This window comes from Condylostylus longicornis, unplaced genomic scaffold (assembly GCF_029603195.1).
Source record: "Condylostylus longicornis isolate FDR11 unplaced genomic scaffold, ASM2960319v2 ptg000005l, whole genome shotgun sequence".
Taxonomy (NCBI): Eukaryota; Metazoa; Arthropoda; class Insecta; order Diptera; family Dolichopodidae; genus Condylostylus; species Condylostylus longicornis.
Window position 1 is genome coordinate 3675576 of NW_026577974.1, and position 20293 is coordinate 3695868.

The window sequence follows — 20293 nt, forward strand, 5'->3', positions numbered from 1 at the left end:
CAAACACTGTAAAGGGTTTCGACCACTCGTTCAAAACATGTTGTTGATGCGGTACTGAAACAATCAATATTAATTTTAAAATATCATTTTATCTTAATTAGCAGCAAATATGAATTGTCAGTTTCAGGTTATTAGATGATCGCTAGATCACCAGATTGGCCTCAATCGCCAAAAGATGTAAAGATTTCGAAGACCTTTTCGAAGACATTTCCAGTAAGTCAAGTTTGCTAATTTTACAATACAAATCTGAATGCGATAAAAATATGCATCTGAGCCAAATTTGAAGTCTGCATCTGTTTGCGTTCCAAAATGAGCGCATCTAAATGACGCTGATAGAGGGCAGTACGAACGAACATTACTCGATCGATTTAGAGTATGATTTTGAACAAGAATGTATATATACTTTATGGGATAAACAAAAATTTTCTTTTCGGTTTTACAAATGTCGAGATAAACCGCACAGCACCCTATAAAATCTATATGCGAGTTTAAAAACAGGACGTCGCCTTAATGAGAAGACTAGTTTATCCGTACCTAAAGACTACAAATTGCAGGAGACAAAGTAGTACTCGTATTAACTATAAGAGAAATAGTAGCGTTTCTAGAAAAATTATAAAATTCTCAAAAATGAAATGTTTTTAAGAATAGCACTTAATTCACAATAACAAATAAATATGTAGTTAAGGCATTACAAAATTCAATAAGAATTAACAGTTTCACCAAACCTTCACTTTTAAGCTAAAATTTTAAATCAACTTCTAAGAAACCTACTTCATATTCTTAAACTCAATGTATTTCACATGATTTTTTTTTAATATCAATTTAATCCTTACTTTAATAATCCCTTATAATAGGTAATTTAAAATAAGTTTAAAATTATTTTCTTCATAGTTTCATTTTCACATTTTTTTTTCTTTTTTTTCAATTCAGTTTCAGATTTTTCTCATTTTTTTCTTTTGCTTTTATTCTTTTATTTTCTCTCTCTTTTCACGTTATTATTAACAAAGGAAAAAGGATGCCATATTTCACGAGTATTTTTAATTAAATGTTACAATTAAAATATATGCAGTAAATTTCTATACACACACACACACGCTTATACACTATAGACTGACATATATATATTCATAATGAGTTTGAATGTGATAAAGTCAATGTGATAAAAAAAACGCGAATTACTTGATAATGGATAAGAAATTTCGTTTTTCCCGTTTTTTTTTCTCTTCTCTCAGAGCAATTTTTATTTGCAATAATGGCAAAAAAAATTAAATGGGGAAAAATGCAATAACCCTTAAGGCAATGGAATTTTTTTTTTATTCATTCACAACATATAAAAATATTTAAAATAAGGATGAAAAAATAAAATTTATTTTTTATAATATAGAAATGGAAACAAGTAAAAACGTTTCAGTCGGTATAAACCGATTGAATTATACCCTGCACCTTTCGTTGTTGTATAGCAATTACTCAAACCTGTGAAACCATTCTATAGAAACTTTACGGATATGTTTGACCTATAACAGACACACAACTGCCAAGTTTCATGAATCTGACTTTATTATTTTTCCAAATATTTAAAATTAGCTTTTGGAGTTGTATGGCAGGTACCCCAACCTGTCAAGCAATTCCACTAAAACTTCAGAAATATATCTGACCTATAATTGGACACATGACTGCCAAGTTTCATGAATCTGACTTTATTATTTTGCCGAATATAAAAAATTTGCGTTTGGAGTTGTATGGCAGCCACCCGAACCGGTGCAGCTATCTCATTAAAATTTTTAGAGCATATGTAGAATATAATTGGACCCATGTATACAACATTTTATATTTGTACCTTTATTAGTTTTTGAAATATTTAAAATAAACTCTTTGAGTTGTATGGCAGCTACCCGAACCTGTCAAGCAATTTCACTAAAACTTCGCAAATATATCTGATCTATAATTGGACACACAACTGCTAAGTTTCATGAATCTAACTTTTTTATTTTTCCAAATATTTAAAATAAGCTTTTGGACTTGTATGGGAGCTTCTCGAACCTACCAAGCAATTCCACCAAAACTTCAGAAATATCTTTGACCTATAATTGGACACACGATTGCCAAGTTTTATGAATCTGACTTTATTATTTTTCCAAATATTTAAAATAAGCTTTTGGGCTTGTATGGGAGCCACTCGAACCTGTCAAGGGATTCCACCAAAACTTCAGAAATATCTTTGACCTATAATTGGACACACAACTGCCAAATTTCATGAATCTGACTTGATTATTCTTCCAAATATTTAAAATTAGCTTCTGGAGTTGTATGGCAGGTACCCGAACCTGTAGAGCAATTCCACTAAAACTTCAGAAATATATCTGACCTATAATTGGACACATAACTGCCAAGTTTCATGAATCTGACTTTATTATTTTGCCGAATATAAAAAATTTGCTTTTGGAGTTGTATGGCAGCCACCCGAACCGGTGCAGCTATACTATTAAAATTTTTGGAGCATATGTAGAATATAATTGGACACATGTATACAAAATTTTATATTTGTACCTTTATTAGTTTTTGAAATATTTAAAATAAACTCTTTGAGTTGTATGGCAGCTACCCGAACCCGTTGTCCGAATTAATCCAATAACAATAGGGTTCGTCCTTGGCACAAAAGAAACAACTTGTGAAAGTTTGGTGTCGATTGCATTATTCGTTTTTGAGTTATCGTGCGATCGGACGGACGGACGGACGGACGGACGGACGGACGGACGGACATGTCTAAATCAACGCAGAATTTTACGCTGAGCAAGAATATATATATATGTCCATACCGCAGATGACTCCTTCAAGTAGTTACAAACTCCATACCAAAGTTAATATACCCTTCACGAAGTGCAGGGTATAAAAAAAGGGGTTGATAGGTTGGTTGGTTGGTTGATTTTAAAGGTACAAAAAATAAACTCACAAAATAGCTTAATTCGATTTATTTATGTTGGGAAAATGAAAAAAAAAATTGTAAGTGATACACGCGACACATTTATAAAAAAAAAAAATTGGTTTATAAATAAATTTATTTAAGTGTTGCATTAAAGTAGGTAAGAAAATATTATTAAATTTATTAAAATTGTATTTTTTTTTTGTTATAGTTTGTCAGCTCTGAGCAATTCAGTGGCTTCAAGCACAAACGACTTAAGTCTGTTTTAGTGATTTCGAGATAAATGCATTTTAAACTTTAAATTTAATTTTGAAAAAAGTTATGAAGTTTTTTGAGCCAATTTTTTTTTTTATCGAAAGATAATTAAAAAAGGAAGCGATTAACTCATAATCTGAAGTAAAACAACTAATAGTATTCTCATAATTATGAAAAAAGTGAGATAGGCGGTTATACAAAATTTATAAAAAGCATTTTGCAAAGCATATCTCGAGTTAGGCGATTTGTGAAAAATTACTTTTGCATTTTTGTCAAACTTAAGTCGACTTAAGCTGTTGTTGCAAAACTGAAAATATGGTTTTAGGTGACTTAAGTTATATTAAAAAGGAAAGAAATATATATATTATTTTTAGGTTATTTGATTTTTCACTCTTTTTTCAAATCATTGTCATAAAAACCATAAATTGATGCAAGAAATGAATAAACTTCAAGGAAAAATTATTTTTAAATTTTTAGAAATTCATGTATTATTTCGAACACTAAACGCTTAATTTTGATTTATTGTTCTTATTTGCACGCGTTATAAAAACCTAACTCAACATAAGAAGCCTTTTGGAATATAATTGCATTTGCAATAATCGCCTAACTCGAGATGAGTTTAAACAACCAACAATTATTATTTTACACAAACCACTTATGTCGAGTTAGTATTTAAAAAAACTCAAAATTAATTTTGCAACAAACGCTTAACTCGAGATAAGCGGTTGTAAAAATTCATACAAATAAAAAAAAAAGTCACTAATTTCGATTTGCAACAATAGCCTATCTCGAAATAAGTGGTTTGTCAAAAACATAAAAAAGATGTTTTCTGCTCTTAACTCGATTTAGGCGATTAGTGCAAGTGCATATGGTTGCCATTTCGAGTTAGGTCATGTGTGAATCCGACAATAACTCCGGCTGCAATAGTCGTAGAACCACCAAAATTTGTGAGCATATGAAACTCAAAACGGAGAATTCGCTGGTAAACATATCTCATTTTTGTCTTAACTCGAGTTAGGCGGTTTGTGTTTGAGGCCACTGAATTTTTCAAGTATAATGTGATTATTCTGAATTTTGGGAGCTATTTTGTATTTATTTATGTACGTAATTGGGAATTCAATTCCAGGCTTTAATTCTATACCTAATCATGAATTAGGTATGATAATGTTACAAGAATGTGATATTCATTGCGTATTAATCAAATAAAAATTAAAATAAGCTTTGAAAGCAGCGAGGTATGGGAGATATGTCATCTCTGGGAAATGCGGCAAGGAGCGGCACCACCATCATGTTGTACATCCACCTCATGATAGAAGAGGATCATCCCCACGTTCTATTCGAAATGGCCCTGCACACCATGAATGCCCGAGTAGCCTTTGCTATTACCACTTCTTCTACACCAAGGTATTTCACCTCCGTTTTCCCTTCTACTGTCTCTCCGCACACCTGTATAGTGCGCAAACTCTCAAGCTTTTTTGTCGTAGTAAAGGGCACCATATCGTCTTGCTAGGATTGAGTTTGAGCCACACCAGGCATCTTGGCACTATGTCGCAAAGAGCCTCCTCAAACTCCCCCCTTGCGATGATAACAATATCATCAGCGTATGCTTGGGTACCTAAATCCCGACGGCCAAGCTCCTCAAATAGGCCATCCACAGAAAGACTCCACATCAGTGGAGAAAGGACTCCTCACCGTGCTCCGCCCGACTAAAGTTTCTGCAACCCTTGTAGTGAGCATCCCGGTCATCCAGAGCGACGTCGTGGTGTCCACGCTCCTGTTCCCCAAGGGCCTCTCTGTCACCTCGTGCGAGGTGTTATCGAAGGTCCCGTCAATGTCCAGAAACGCACGGAGACGCACTAAATATACATACACAAAATATATATATAAAAATATTAAAATAAACATTAATATTAAAATTTTATTTTCATTTAATTAATAATTAATTTAACACATTAAATGCAATTTTATGTATTCCATGGTGATTTCATCTTAATTTTAATTCAATTGATAATCATGCCTTTTGTAATTGACTATTATATGCCTGTATGTATGTATATAAGTTGATAATCGTTCAAAAATTGTTGATTTAATTGAAATATCTCATTTATTCCTTTATACAATAGATACAAGACAAGAAAAATCAATTTATTACCAATTAAATTGCATTTTTCTCTTTACAAAGAAGAAAAATAATAAAGGATTCATTCATAAAATTCATAAAAAAAAGGCAAAGAAAAAAATTAACAATAAATTATTCATCTCACTAAAGAGCCATTAATTCTCTTATAATATAACTGTTGTAATAGAATTCCCCATAAGTGACAACATACTGTAACACAAAAAGAGAAAAACAATAATAATGATAAAAATTGAGAGCGAAAAAAAAGAGAAAATCTTAAATTGATAACACATTCATTATTGAAATTTTGCTTTAATTTAATGACTTATAAATTGAAAGAATATTTTAAGGACCAAAATAAAAAAAAAAATGACAATAAACCAATTTAAATAAGGATGTATACATAATCATCTGTTATATACGACACAATATTTAAGTATACAGGATGTTCACTGTACAATACTGAGAGGGTGTAATTGAAATTCGAATATAAAATATTGCAATTGTAATTGCTATAGAAAATTAGGGTGTCATTTGTTTTAATACATAATAATATTTACGATTTAACTAAAAATTACGTGATTAGGAACGTAGGGCAAAGGTAGTACGAGCTCGCCATAGCGTCCCACTCCTTGGATCCTGGGCCACAAAAATATAACGGAAAAAACAGGCGGATGAGCTGGCTAAGTAGGTGAGTTGGCACATGAGTTGGTGTGGCTCAGCCATGAATATTTCTGAGGACGAACAGATTTTCACTGTGAAAATGATTATATTATGATCGTAGATAGACATATATAGCACAAGTAGAAAACACTATGGACATGCAGGACGACAAGCAAAGTAAAATAACACTTGATGACAGTCAACAAGGAATATTGACGTTCAGGAAGCATGCGGCTGGTTTAGAATTACCCTTCAATACAACGTTTGGAAGCATCCGCATGGATGCATTTTCAATTGCCTCTGCGAGTGTCCGGCCTAGGATAAAATATAAAATTTGTAAATATTTAACAAGTATTTAATAATAGTAAGTAATTAATTACTTTTAAAATATTTATGATAATTACTGATACGATGAGGTAATTTTTCAGCACAACACCAATTTTCTGCAATATAAAAAGTGAAAAAAATAATTGAAATAGTCCTAACCAAGATCAAATTCTCTAATTATAATATTTAAATTTTAAGAAAAATTTTCTTACAACGTACTACCGCTGTCTTCTTTCACAACAATTTCAATTAGAGTTTCTCCACATCCTAAACAAATTGAAGGGGCTACTCTGTAAACAAGGTTACAAACACAGACATACATTATTAATAATACAAAATCGTAAAATTTTTTTATTACCTCTCTAAATACTCCTCTCATTTTTACTCTCTCATCACATCGATTACTTTTCCAAAACCTATTATCATACCTACAAAAAAATTAGTTACTGTAAAGTGATAGCTTCCATAAATAATGTATGTAAGTATATGTAGGTACGCATATGCATCATATTAGAGAATAGACAATTTTATGATAACTGACATGAAAAGGACTTCACTTTTTGCAATATCTGTAAATATATATTAAATCATACAGACACATACACAGTTTTAATACTTAGTTGATAACCAAAAAAATATTTTATGGAATATTCTTTTCAAAAAAAGAAACTGGGAGACAACGTAGATCAAAAAATTATTAAAAGGTTTTTCTATAAAAGAATACTAAAAAGCACGTGATACGAAATTGTTATGCAATTCAATGTTCTACAGCTCCCTCTACAATTACAAATATACAAACTTAAATATGTTCACCTCCGATTTTTTATATATTTTATATCCCTAAAATTTAGACATAAAATATTTTAAAGATCAAAAAACATTACCAAAATATTATCCATTTAGTTATATTGCACCAATATATAAAAACAAGAGAAATTATATTTGAAATATGTGAAAACGTCAGTTCTTAAAATTATAGGATACAAACGTCATGAAATTTAAACTATATTTGCAAACATTTAGCATTTTAGTTGGTGCCAATTTAGTTCATTTTAGTTCAGCTCAATTCAAAACCGCTCAAAATACGACTCAACAAATTGCACTTACCAATTAAATTGATCTATTGAGTCTCGAGGGGGTGTTGTAGAGGCACCCTCCACACCTATAGTCAATAGATCCTTTAAAAGAACTTAACAATCTGCGAGAATGTTAAAGTGAAAATCAGGAAATCCATTAGAATTGGGGACAATAGTCGCAAAAAATATTTTTTTCGCACACAATTGAGCCTTTGCGCTGGTCGCTGTGTCCTTTTAACCCATGTGGACAGTCTACAATCTACGATCTAGTCGACTTATCAACGAAACTCATATTATGTAACCTTAGCATTTAAAAATAAATCCAAATTTTATTTTGATAGTAATAATAAAAGAAAGTGAAAAAGCAAACTTTAAATAGAAAAAGAAATCTACAAATGGAAACGAAAATAAAAACAAAAACATAAATTGTAACAGATAAAAATTATTACACATTACAACGAACACACACAACCACTGACTTACCGTTATGCATGTATTCTAAGAAAACGTATAAATAAAACAAAAACGGAACAAAAAAAAAAAATTATTTTTTACGACTTTTGTCACAAATTCTAATGGATTTTCTGATTTTCACGTTAACACTCTTGCACATCGTTAAGTGCTTTTCCAACTGTAATTTTTTTCTTTTTCATCTTGCTACTATACATTTTATGATACGCCATCCTCTCCCATTTTTCCCTCCATTATATATTTTGTGTAGTTCACATTTTTCACACTACAGTTCTTATTCTTATACATATTTATTTCTTATATATAATAATTGAAGGACCTATATGTATACGCTCAAATATATTCATTACACAAAATTATGTATGATAATAAAAACTTCCAAGGATTATGACTTACACATATTATGAATATCTTATGGAAATTCTCAAAAAAAAAAATTAAGATTCTTTACACCTGATTGTTAAAATTATATGACATTATTATTGTTATTCATTGTTTTTCTATACATGATAGTAAAATGCCTTTAAATATATTGATAAGGTAACTATAGAAAATTTTTGATAATAATATTATTATTATTACACTTTATATAATATAATTTATAATTCATCTGTGCGTTTTACTTTTGTGTATTTTTATTAGATTCTCCTCGTTAAAATTAATACGATTCTTCTTCGACTTTAATTGTTATTTTGTAGTTATTGATAATGGAAAAGGTATACTGTAATATTATAACAATGGCAATATTAATAATAATGGCGGATAAAATCATAGAAATAAATAAAGTTGAATAAAAAAAACATAATATAGATTAAGCAATTTGGATAATTTTGTAGTGATTATATTGAATTTTACCCGAATTAGAATTTAGAATAACTAATAGCTTTAACACAGCTTTTAATGTGTTCTTTAAACACTCTTTCACTATTTATTTAATCACCATGACACTTTGATAAGTTGTTCAAAAAACTCCTGCGTATTCTAAAAAAAACCGATTCGTTCAGAATTTATAGCAACAGAATCGATATTTTAAGCCGTTTCAAGCCCTGTTATACTCATATTGAAAGCCGACAAATGTGTGCACAGGTAAAGTTACTGAAAAATGTAGTCACACGGGGAAATCTTAAATTTCTGTTCCTGGAAATTCTTGAAAATCAGCCTTATAAAAGCCCAACGTTGTTGAAACATCAATTTAATTTCCGATGCGTAGCACTTGTGCAATAACCATCAATTAAGCTGAAGCACGATTGTTAAATTAGTGTTTAAAAAAATCCGTATTTCTCGTACATACAATTATATGCGGCCAACCTACTCGTCGGAAAACCTTCTAATTTATTCGTATATATTAAAAAATGTTTCCACTTACTTTCTTCTTATATCCCAGGAACGCCGGCCGGTAAAATATTAAAACTATAAAAATAACTTTAAAAATAATTTTACAAACAAGCAAAACACTTCAACAATTTCTACATTTTCATCAACAAAAATTTTGTTAGATGAAAGTTATGTGATTATTAATATAAAAGGATTCCCAATTGTTTTTCTATTAATAAAATATACACATATATTTAGCAACTACAATATACATACTTACATTTATACACAGAACATCGTAAGTTATATGAAATGGGATAAGAAATTCAGAGTAAAATTCGAAAATAAATTAACATCTCCCTTATATAATTACGTCAACACATATATGACTATATACATGAATAATATATAAGAAGGTAAAAGAACAAGTATAATAAAGAGCAATGAATATCATAATTTTCTTAATATGCAATGTCCTTAAATTATTATCTGCGTTAGGTACAATGTAAAAAAGGTAACAATAGCAAATGGGAAGAAGAAAAAATAAGGATATTTGTGCGTTTATTGTTATATGTATTTTTCTTTCTGAAAAAAAAAGGATATGAAAATAAATGATGAAATTGTGATCGCTTAATTTAACGAGAACAATAAAGTTATAACCGAGAAAATATATTGTGGAGGAGAATAAAATAGATACACAAAATATTAAGAGAAAAAAAAACAACACACATGTGTACATAAACTTTGGTTACAAAATAATAAAATGATAATAAAAAAAAATATAAAATAAAAATCCTCTTAATAAATATTATAATGGTTATTTTCCCACAACAATCAAAAAACCAAACAAGAACAATAAATTTGAACATTATAAAAAACAACGTAAAAATAACTTCACTTACTTAACTTTAGGATCGCCTTCAAACTTCAAACATCTGAAATATCAACAATAACAACATTTCTGTAGGAGCCAAGTCAGATCAAAAAATATCGGAATTCATCCCCAGATGAGATCTGAAACCAAAAGATAATCAACCCTTTTCTCGGACATATTCCTCCTATTAAATCCTATAATTGCAAACTACCCTTATCCAAATTAAGATGTTATACAGGATCCGTGCCGATAATCAGCTTGTCTAAGGGGCCAGTCAAATTCCATTCACGAACGAAGTCTCCAGATACTTGGCAACCTTCGGATTATAAAACCTTGTCTAAGTACGGCGAGTCTCTGCCTAGATGGGTTTCCTTTATCCGCAACTCTTGGGATCATAATGGAAACAAATAAAACAAAAACATCGATAAGTTCGGCACTCATAAAATAAGCAGAAAATGAATTTGGCAATAGCGTTTTCTCACAACAAAGCTAGTATATTGCAAAAGATGAGTCCACTGGGTCTTTAGAGATTGTTTGGACAAAGACTATGAAGATATTAAAAAATTTTATATATAAATTAAATCACTCTATTTACAGGATAAATTCAAACTAAAATGGCATCTAGTTCTGACACTGCTGTTAGGCTTTATTAACTCACCATATTATGAACGATCTATTAAAACAACTACACCATTTCTATATAATTTGCGAATATATGTTTAACAATGAATAATAAAATTCATCTTTTTATTTTATTTCTTATATTGTACTCTTTTATTATTTATTTTATTTGTTTTCTTTTATATGAAAAGAAAATAATATATAGGTATTATTTTTACACACGCACACATCATTTTGTTAAACAGACACATAGGACATCCTTTAAAGATCCCAAAACGCATTATTCATCCCTATTTTTTTTTTCCGATAAGATTGTTTTCGTAATGAATTCGCCTTTAAGAGATATAGAAAATTTTAGTATAATGTAGGATATTTAGTAAAAAAATATAATAGAAAAAAAAGCACATACTAAGAATAAAATAGGTAAAATATTATTGATATTTTCCTATACAAAATACAATATAAATTTTGAAATAAAGAAAAACCAATAGATTTTTTGCAATAAAAATTGATAATAGAAAGGAAATTACTTGGAAAATTTTAAGAAGTTTTTATACCATGTATTCAAAAACTAAGTAATAAACATAAAAGAAGCTCTACACACCCTATTTAGAAAAATAAATGTAAAATTTGATTTTAGATAATTCACGCTTAAATTCCTCATTTTAATGTATGTAAAGTATGTAATGTATATGTAATTCGCAAGTATAGAATTTAATTTTTGTTTTGACGTTATAGAGGTTGCATATGGTGGAACAGAAGTGTTGCAACTTAGTTATGTCAACCGTTTCGATTTAGAGAACATTTTCCTACATATAATTAACACAAACATTTAATTCGCCGTATTTTCTTAGTAACACATGTTCACATTAAAACAATTCTGAGATAATTCTATTGAAGTGAGGAAAAATCCCTTAGACATATATACAGAGTTGGATTTCCGAGCTCAGACGAAGTTCCTTTAAGCATATATATACAAAGCCGAATTTGCTATTTACAGGCGAAATAGCTAGGCGAAAATACTATGGAATTTCTCCAATGGATTGTTTTACATTTAAATTCTACCCAAAATCGATCATATACATGTTAGGCCCCAATCCCAACCGTGTCGTTAAGCAAAAGTCCGTTTAGCTTAAAAATAAATTCGACACTGCATATATTTTTATATGCATATAGTTTCATATATAAATGTGCTATAAATGTATACGTCCATATAGAAAACATAATATTTTTCTCATCTCTTCTTAATATTAAAGTATACCTTAAAGTTGAAGTATCAACCGGCCAATGCCGTTTTATATATATTATTATGCCAAAAATATATTATATACAAAAATATAGAAAGTCTATTGACTTTAAAATTTTTAAATACAATACACACTCAATTATGCACATATCTTAGCAAATCTTATACAAATATATTCATTTATATAAATAACTACATTAATATTCTACACATAACATAATTATATATATATCATAATATGTCGCACACATGTTTTCGTTTTTGAGGCAAAAGCCAGGCAACTCATATAGCCAGAGACCAAAAACATAATAATCATTTCTAGGTATGCATGTACACATAAAAATTTTGTATTAGAAATTGAATGAACATTTTTTGTTTTTTGTTTTTGTGGTTCGACTTTTTCGACATACAACATAAATGAAATTTGATATGAACTGTAAAAATTATTTTGCATATTTTTAAATTTCTCACAAATTCAAACCAATACAAACGTATGTACATAAGCATGCATGTACATAAAATATGTGTCTTAAAATAAATATATGTATTCTATCTCTTTTTAATTACACAAAAAAAAAATTGCCTTTCAATTATTTAGATGCTTATATGTATATAAAGGCTTTCTACTCTTTTTATAAACTACTAGAAAAAAATTTGAGAGCACATAAATTATTTTGAGAGTAATTTATGTAGGAAAAAAATAATATTTAAATTTCTATAAATTTTATGTGTATTTTTAAAACTCTTAATTTTAAAATTAATTTTAAAATATAGTTTTAATATTATGAATTTAAATAAATTTCTCAAATAAACAGTACAATATTTTTATAATGAATATTCTCTTTTTAGAGTATTTCGATTTTTGAATTTGAAGTTGAAGAGTGAAGAGTAATATGCTCATTTTCGTTTGACAAAGAGAAATTAAATCAATCCTGGAGTAAATGATAACTTAACCTTTACCACAATTTATAAAGAACGATTAACCATACTTTACGTCATATTGCACTCACTAAGATAGTAATATTTTAAATTATTTAAAAAAAGTCTCCAAATTTACATATAAGTAATCAAATTATTCTAAATTAAATATTTTGTCTTTAATAATCAAATTTTAAATTTTACTTACTCATTTTAAGTATAACTGCAATAACTAAAGCGATAGCGATGCTTGCAATAACTCCCCGCACGCTCTCTACACAACTCTCCATCACTTTCCTTATGATTCCCAACGCTCTTTGAAATCATTGTTTAATTTCTCTTTCAATTGTGAATTTTTTTTTAATATCCCGTAACTACAGCATCTACAGTATTTAGTTTGTAAATGAAATGACAATGTTGTTGGGTCTATTTGTTGTTATGCCCGAACATGCTCCATACTTCTTTACATTCCATATGCTAATTTAATTACTATTGAATGCAAGGAAGCATGGAACTTTCAAAGGCGTCTTATATTCATTTTGTATTTTTCCGGTTTTTTTTATCACTTTTTCAATTTGTTTTTTCAATTATTAATTATAAATATTAAAAAATATCACATTTTTTCTTTTTAAAATCTGTTATTGTAAAAATTACATTTTTTTTGTTATATTATTTTTTTAAGTTCAAATATTTGAAAAACATTTTCATTTTAAAAAGACAGAAAAAAAATTCCCATAATATTTTTTGCATTAAAATTCCAAAAGATATTTTAATTCTCTTCCTTTTTCCAGCTTTACAAACACTTAGATATGGATAAAAAACAAATACCTATTCCAATTTTAAAGGAAAAAGAAATCTTCAAGACAGAATTTATGATTTATTAGACCAGACTAAATTAATTTTTTCATTACATTTTTTTTTTTTTCTATTTGATATTTTTTATTAAATTTTTCTATATTTTTCCCACAGATTTTTTTTTTCATTTTACTTATGCAGTACTTACTCTTGCATTATACATATAAGGTGGCTTTTCTTAACAATTTTGCATAATTTGTATTTATATAACAAGTTCACGACTATATAGTGAGAAGAGGATACAATTTTTCTATGTGTATTATATAGTCAGCGCCGGATCTTCTATCTATGCAAAGAGAGCTTTTGCAAAGGACGTCGGCAAACAAGGGCGTCATTGAAAACTTAAAAAATAAAAAATTTTTCATCTACGTGATTTTCAAAAAATATAAGTATGCAAAACAAAATATTAAAAGTTTAATTCATTTGCAACCGCGTAGGGCGCTGAACCTGAGGGAACCGGGTCCGTATATAGTAAACAAGTAAGTATAAATGCAAATATCCTGCCTTATGCAATTTTTCTTCTTTTCCTCTTTAATTTTGTCTTTTATAAATAATTTTGTGGAAGAATTTTTTTAAGTTATAAAAGAAGAAATTGTAAAAGAATAAGAAAAAAAGTTTTTTTTTTCTTTTACTAGTGTTGTCATATGGGCACAATATGTGTTAAAAAAAATGCACATTATATGCATGTCATTTTATTTATGTACATAGTATGTATGTAAGTATTTGCATAAAGTGAAGAAATTGTCTTTTCAATACTTTTTTGAGTTTTTCCTTGCCAACAAAATTGTTTTCATGCATTTATTTTTAATTTTTATATAGCCATTGACAATAATTGTTTTTATTATGAAAAATGAGCAAATAGTTAATAACTTTTTTTTTAAATTCCCTTTAAGTTTGAATGCATCAAAAATTTCCACAAAAATATAATGGACATTGAAGCCAATATGAGCTGAGTAGGTAAAGAAAGTTTTGAGGAATTCAAGAGATTTTGATTTTTGATATATTTTCCGAAGAGTAAAAATTTGTGCTATACTCTTATAGGAAATAACTGTTATACTTTTTCCTTTTATATGCAAACTTGTAGTTATATATATTGAAATTTGTTTCTTTATCTCAAAATTAATTAAAATTTTAAAATTCACAACTTAACTAATTTAATAGCAAAGTTTTGTAACTGGTATAACAATTATTGTTTAAATAACGTTAGTTATTAAAGCTATAGTAAATTTATAAAAATTTTTCGTGACCTAGACTAATACAGAACTATTTTTAATAAAGGCTGGTAATAATATTATACCTACTGATTCAATCGAATATAATATTATTGAATTCCTGTATATTAGAAAAATTATATTAAATAATTGAGAAAAAAAAAATATTTTTTAAATTTCTTTTATAAAAATTTCCCATATGTAAACTATTTAAACCACGATATTAAATTTTTAAATTGAAATACATACATACATACATCCAAGCATAGAAAATACAAATATTATTCTTATATTGTTGAAAAGTGCATTTTTCAATCGACAAACTATAAAAATCCTTATAAAATATATAACAAAAAAAAAAATTTCTAAAATTATAAACGAAAAAAAAAATTATCGAGAGAAACAGATGCCAAAATAAAATTAAATTAAATATTTTTTTTTGTATTCTCCACCCGGTATGGCACTCCTTCTCATATTTTCTAATTTAAGAACATGAAATTTTTTTTATATTTTATTTTTTTACTTTTATTTGTTCTGGTTTTCTTAATAATGCAAGTTGCAACTTATTTCATCTCTCTCACTCCCGATTATTTTCCAAGAGTAGTTACTAGTTATTAAAGACAAAATATTTAATTTAAACTTGAGAGTTGCAAAGCAGTAGAGAATTTTTTTTTTTTTGAAAGAAATTCAAAATTTTTGTTTTTATTTCTGGTAGCGACAAAATGGTCTCTACAAATATTCAATTGTAACTATAATATTGAAAAGTACTAAAAACAAGAAATTTATAATCCCTTAAAATAAAATGACTAGGTACCTTAAAAAATTATATAATTTTCTTTTTGAAATAAAATTTTAAACTTATAATTGAAAAATAACAAGAAATTTAAGAAAGAATTAGAGAAAATTTTTGAATATTTGAAAAGATTATTGCAAAAATTTATTTAAAATTATTATTTTTTTTTTAAGTTCTTATTCAATATTTAATTTGATGTCATATTCATTCCTAAATTTAAATATCTATATATATTCAAATATATTTTCATATACAACCAACTATTTATTTGTATATTTGTATGTACGTCAAATGTAAGCACATATACACGTAAGTATTAATAATATTTTGGAAATAAAATAAAGTGAAAATCTTTTAAATATAAAACCCAAGGCAAACCCCCGCAATTTTCTTATTTTAAATTTTTTTATTAAAAAAAAACATTTCTTTTAAATTATTTCTAGAATTCTTAAATCTTATACATAAAAATATATTTTTCTTTCGTTTATATATTTTAATAAAATAAAAAAAATAATTATTTATTTTAAAATATTATTTAAAATAATAATATATGAGAAACAAAAATAAAAAGTAATTTGCAAAATAGAAAAAAAACAGCCTAAAAACTTAAAAATAAAAATGAAAACCCCATATACATACAATAAACTCGATGATTTCATAATGAAAATTTTTTATATTAATAATGAAGAAAAAAAAAAACAAATTTTTCCATAATTATATTTTGAAACAATAGCCAATTTAAACAAAATTTTTATTAATATTTTAAATTTAATTAAATTAAATGGGCAATTTTTTCTATAATCAAATTCTCGATTTAATTAATTTAAAATAATAATTAAGTATTTATTATGAATGAATTTAATTATACATGTCATACGTATTATATATATATATAAAAATTATTATATTTTAATAATGAAATTATTACAATTATTTAAATTAACAATTTATTTTAAAATCAACAAAAATTTTAAATATAAAAAATTATTTAATTTCAGATTTAATTATTTAATAAAAATTTAAAGTTAATATTAATAGTTTATTAAAATATTTTTTCATTCTAACTATGAAAAGAAAAATAATGATTGGCAATCTTATATCTCTTATTAAAATTTAATTACATTGTTTAATATTAATTATGAAAAACTATCTATTAAGAACATTCAAAATTATTTATTATAATGTTTAATGAAGTGATTATAATAATCGTTATTATTAAATAAGTTATAAATTATAAGGATAAAAATAATAGTAATCGTGAATTATTACATTTTTATAAATTTATTTTAAATACTTTTAATTAAATACTATCCATAGACATAATAAATGAATTAATTAGTTGAATAATTTAAGAAATTGTATATTAAAAATTTGTCTGAAATATGGGGAGGCACTTCGCTTTTAAATAAATTTAAAATATCTGTGTTTAATTAAAGTTTTAAATTATTAAGTTCAAAATTAATTATATCTCGATTTTCACACAAAAAAAAAAACAGCAAAAAACTGTTATACTCAATAAAAAAACTGTTATACTCAATTAAAAAACTGTTATACTTCTGGAAAAAAACTGTTATAGTCAATAAAAAGTACTATACTCAATTTGAAAACTGTTATACATCCGAAAAAAAAAACTGTTATACTCAATTAAAAAACTGTTATACTTCCAAAAAAAGACTTTTAACCATTATAAAAGTGTAGAAAATCTTAATATTATCAAACTTATTGCATTCTTCTCGTAATTGTTATATTAATACTCACTTTTTATGAATGTTTAATTAAAAATTATTATTGAAATTGTTATATAAAATTCATCAATGTAAAATGTAAATATCAATAACAAAAAATATTAAACCGAATATTATTTAAATTTATAAGAGATTTCTATTTAAATGTTTAATAAATTATTAAAATAATTTATTTAAATGATTCATTTCCTAATGTCACTTTGACATATTAACATTCATACACTATTGAAGCTATATATTTCAATAATGTCTTATATGTATATTTTCCCTTTTTTTTTTGCTTTTTATTGCTTTTATTCTGAAAGAGTATTTTTATATATTGTGTTATATACGTATATAATTATATATAAAAGCTATCGAGCTTAAATGTCGAATATATATGCAAATAAAAATTAGTATTAAATAATATATAATTATAGCCGAGCATATATATTTAAATAATTCTCAAAAATACATTCATACACAAATTCCACAAATAAAATTCAAAAAAAAAAAACTGATTCTTTTTTCATTCCACAGATTCGTTTTTAGCAATAAAATATTCAAAAGTATATAAATAGCAAAACAACTACATTCACAATTACACGGAAGCAAATTTCATGTTGTTCGTATACATGTGTGTGGTGCACATATTAAAAATAAAATATAAAAAAAAATAAAAGTAAAAATGAATGTATTAAGCAATAATTTTATTTATAGAAAGGAATAAAATTCTCTGTTCGATCTAAAAATGAATATGAAAAAAAAAAGTAGAAAATCAAACAAAATTGTTCAACCTGCCAAAAATATCGTTCTTATCCGAAATGTAAGTATGTATGTATTTCAATGTATTTTTTTTTTTGTTTTTCTTCTCTTATATAATTTTTTTTCTTGAATTTTCGATTATAGCAATATCTTCATACTTAATTTTATTTTCTTTTTGTTTTTTTAGTTTTCATGTGGAATGGAATCCACACATGTGGAATGGAATTTTTAAATAAAATTAAAATTACAAAATATGGACATATTAAATTCTCATTCGTATATTCATAATCGGAATTTAATATTAAATTTACTGTTATAAACACAACAGTACAGCTAGAAATATCACATTTCAAAATCAAGTTCCACATTACTCATATTAGATTCCACATCAAAAATAAATTTGAAGTAACACACCTTTTTTTTATTTATTGGGAAAAATAATTTAAAAAAATATTACAATTATAATATTATTACCAGAATAGTATACCATAATTGTTGTTGATTGATGATTGGTGAAATAACTGGGGAATAGAGTGAACCAGAATAAAATAATTAAATTCACTTTTTTCACGTTATCCACATACATGTATGTATGTATGGGTGCGCCTTATATGATAGGTTTTCGTAAATATTTTTTTATAATATTTCAATTTCAATTACGTAATAAATTAATTTTATTAATTAATTAATTTATAAAATCTTATTTAAATTTTTTATATTAATTTAATCGAGAAATTAAAAAAAAAATAATTTTATTTAAATTGAATATAAATTTCATAAGAATTTTTTTTCTTGTTCCACATTTCACTTTTTATGAGAAATATTTTTTTTAATATTTTATTTTTTGTTTTTTTAATTTTTCTTCTTTTTTTCTTTTAACTGCTATACCCAAATGTATGTGCCATATATACATTTTTAATTTTATTATTTTAAATTATTGGAGATCACTTAATTTTTACAATTATGAATATTTAAAAAAAAAATATTCTAAAAATAAATTTTGGAATAGAAAAATTAAATTTTTAGTTTTTTTACATTTGCTTTCAAAAAAAGAAATTAGTCAAAACGATCTAAAAAGATCGTATTCCTATGATCCTAACGAATCGCCGTCTAATTTAGTAATGCACTAAGGGATGCAAAATATTTTAAGTTTAGTTATATTTTTTTTTTATTTTTAAGTACAAAAATCAAAAAAACAAAAAATAAAATACAAATAAAAAATTAAAAAGAAGCAAAAAAAACTTTTATACATATTTTTTTTTGTCGATTCGGTTGGTGGTGAGATATTTTCAGCATCCACACGAAGGATGAATAATTTCTACGTAAGTGGTATATAATTGTATCTGGCAAGTTTAGTATACAAGCAACAAGCAATACACTTAATATAACAATAATGGAAAGACAACAACAACAGCAATAACATCAGTAGCAAACAAAAATAACAACCAAACAAATGTATATAGATTGTTAAACTGAAAACGAAAATAGCCAAAGAGTCAAAAAAAAAAAAAAATTATTGTAAATATTATGCGCAGCATCCCAAGCAAGGAGCGCAATCGCACATTGACTTTTTTCTTTAAAAAAATTTAAAGAAAAAAAAAACTTGTGGTACTCTTCTTTTTAATTTTTTTTTTCATTAAAGTATTCTTATTTTTCATCTATATCTCCTTCTTTTCTGATTCAATTCGGATTTCTTTTGATTCTTTTTTTATATGTACAATATAGAATTCAGTAACATATAGTTATACTCTTTAAAAATTAGAATTAGATATCGAAATATACATCTACATTTAAATTACATATACATACATATTATGTATGTGTAGCTAGCTCTAGAGCAGAATTATATATACTTGTACATATACATAATGTAGTTTCACTTAGTTTAAATAATTTATATTATGCAAACCTTTACAAAGGTGTTTATATATTCCAAATTTTTAGCATGGCCGTCTCCAGAAAATCTCAAACATATCCAGAAAATCTGATCAAAAAACACTTATGATGGATGTCAAATCAAATCAGTGTCAAACCGATAAGCGTCTACATTTCCACACGTTTCCTTAGTTGTACGAAGCCCTTCATGTTTAATGCACCTTGCCACCATTTAATATCCATCGTGCAAAATTTATGAGAGACTC

General features: G+C 26.3%; 1 long non-coding RNA gene across 1 annotated transcript; it reads right to left on the reverse strand.

The window, feature by feature from the left end:
- Positions 1–5783: 5783 nt before the first annotated feature.
- LOC129616109 (uncharacterized) lies at positions 5784–6586 on the reverse strand. The gene is made up of 3 exons (XR_008697514.1): positions 6497–6586; positions 6338–6400; positions 5784–6272 (listed from the first exon to the last, which is right to left on the reverse strand). It is a non-coding gene; the product is annotated as an uncharacterized LOC129616109 (long non-coding RNA).
- Positions 6587–20293: the final 13707 nt, after the last annotated feature.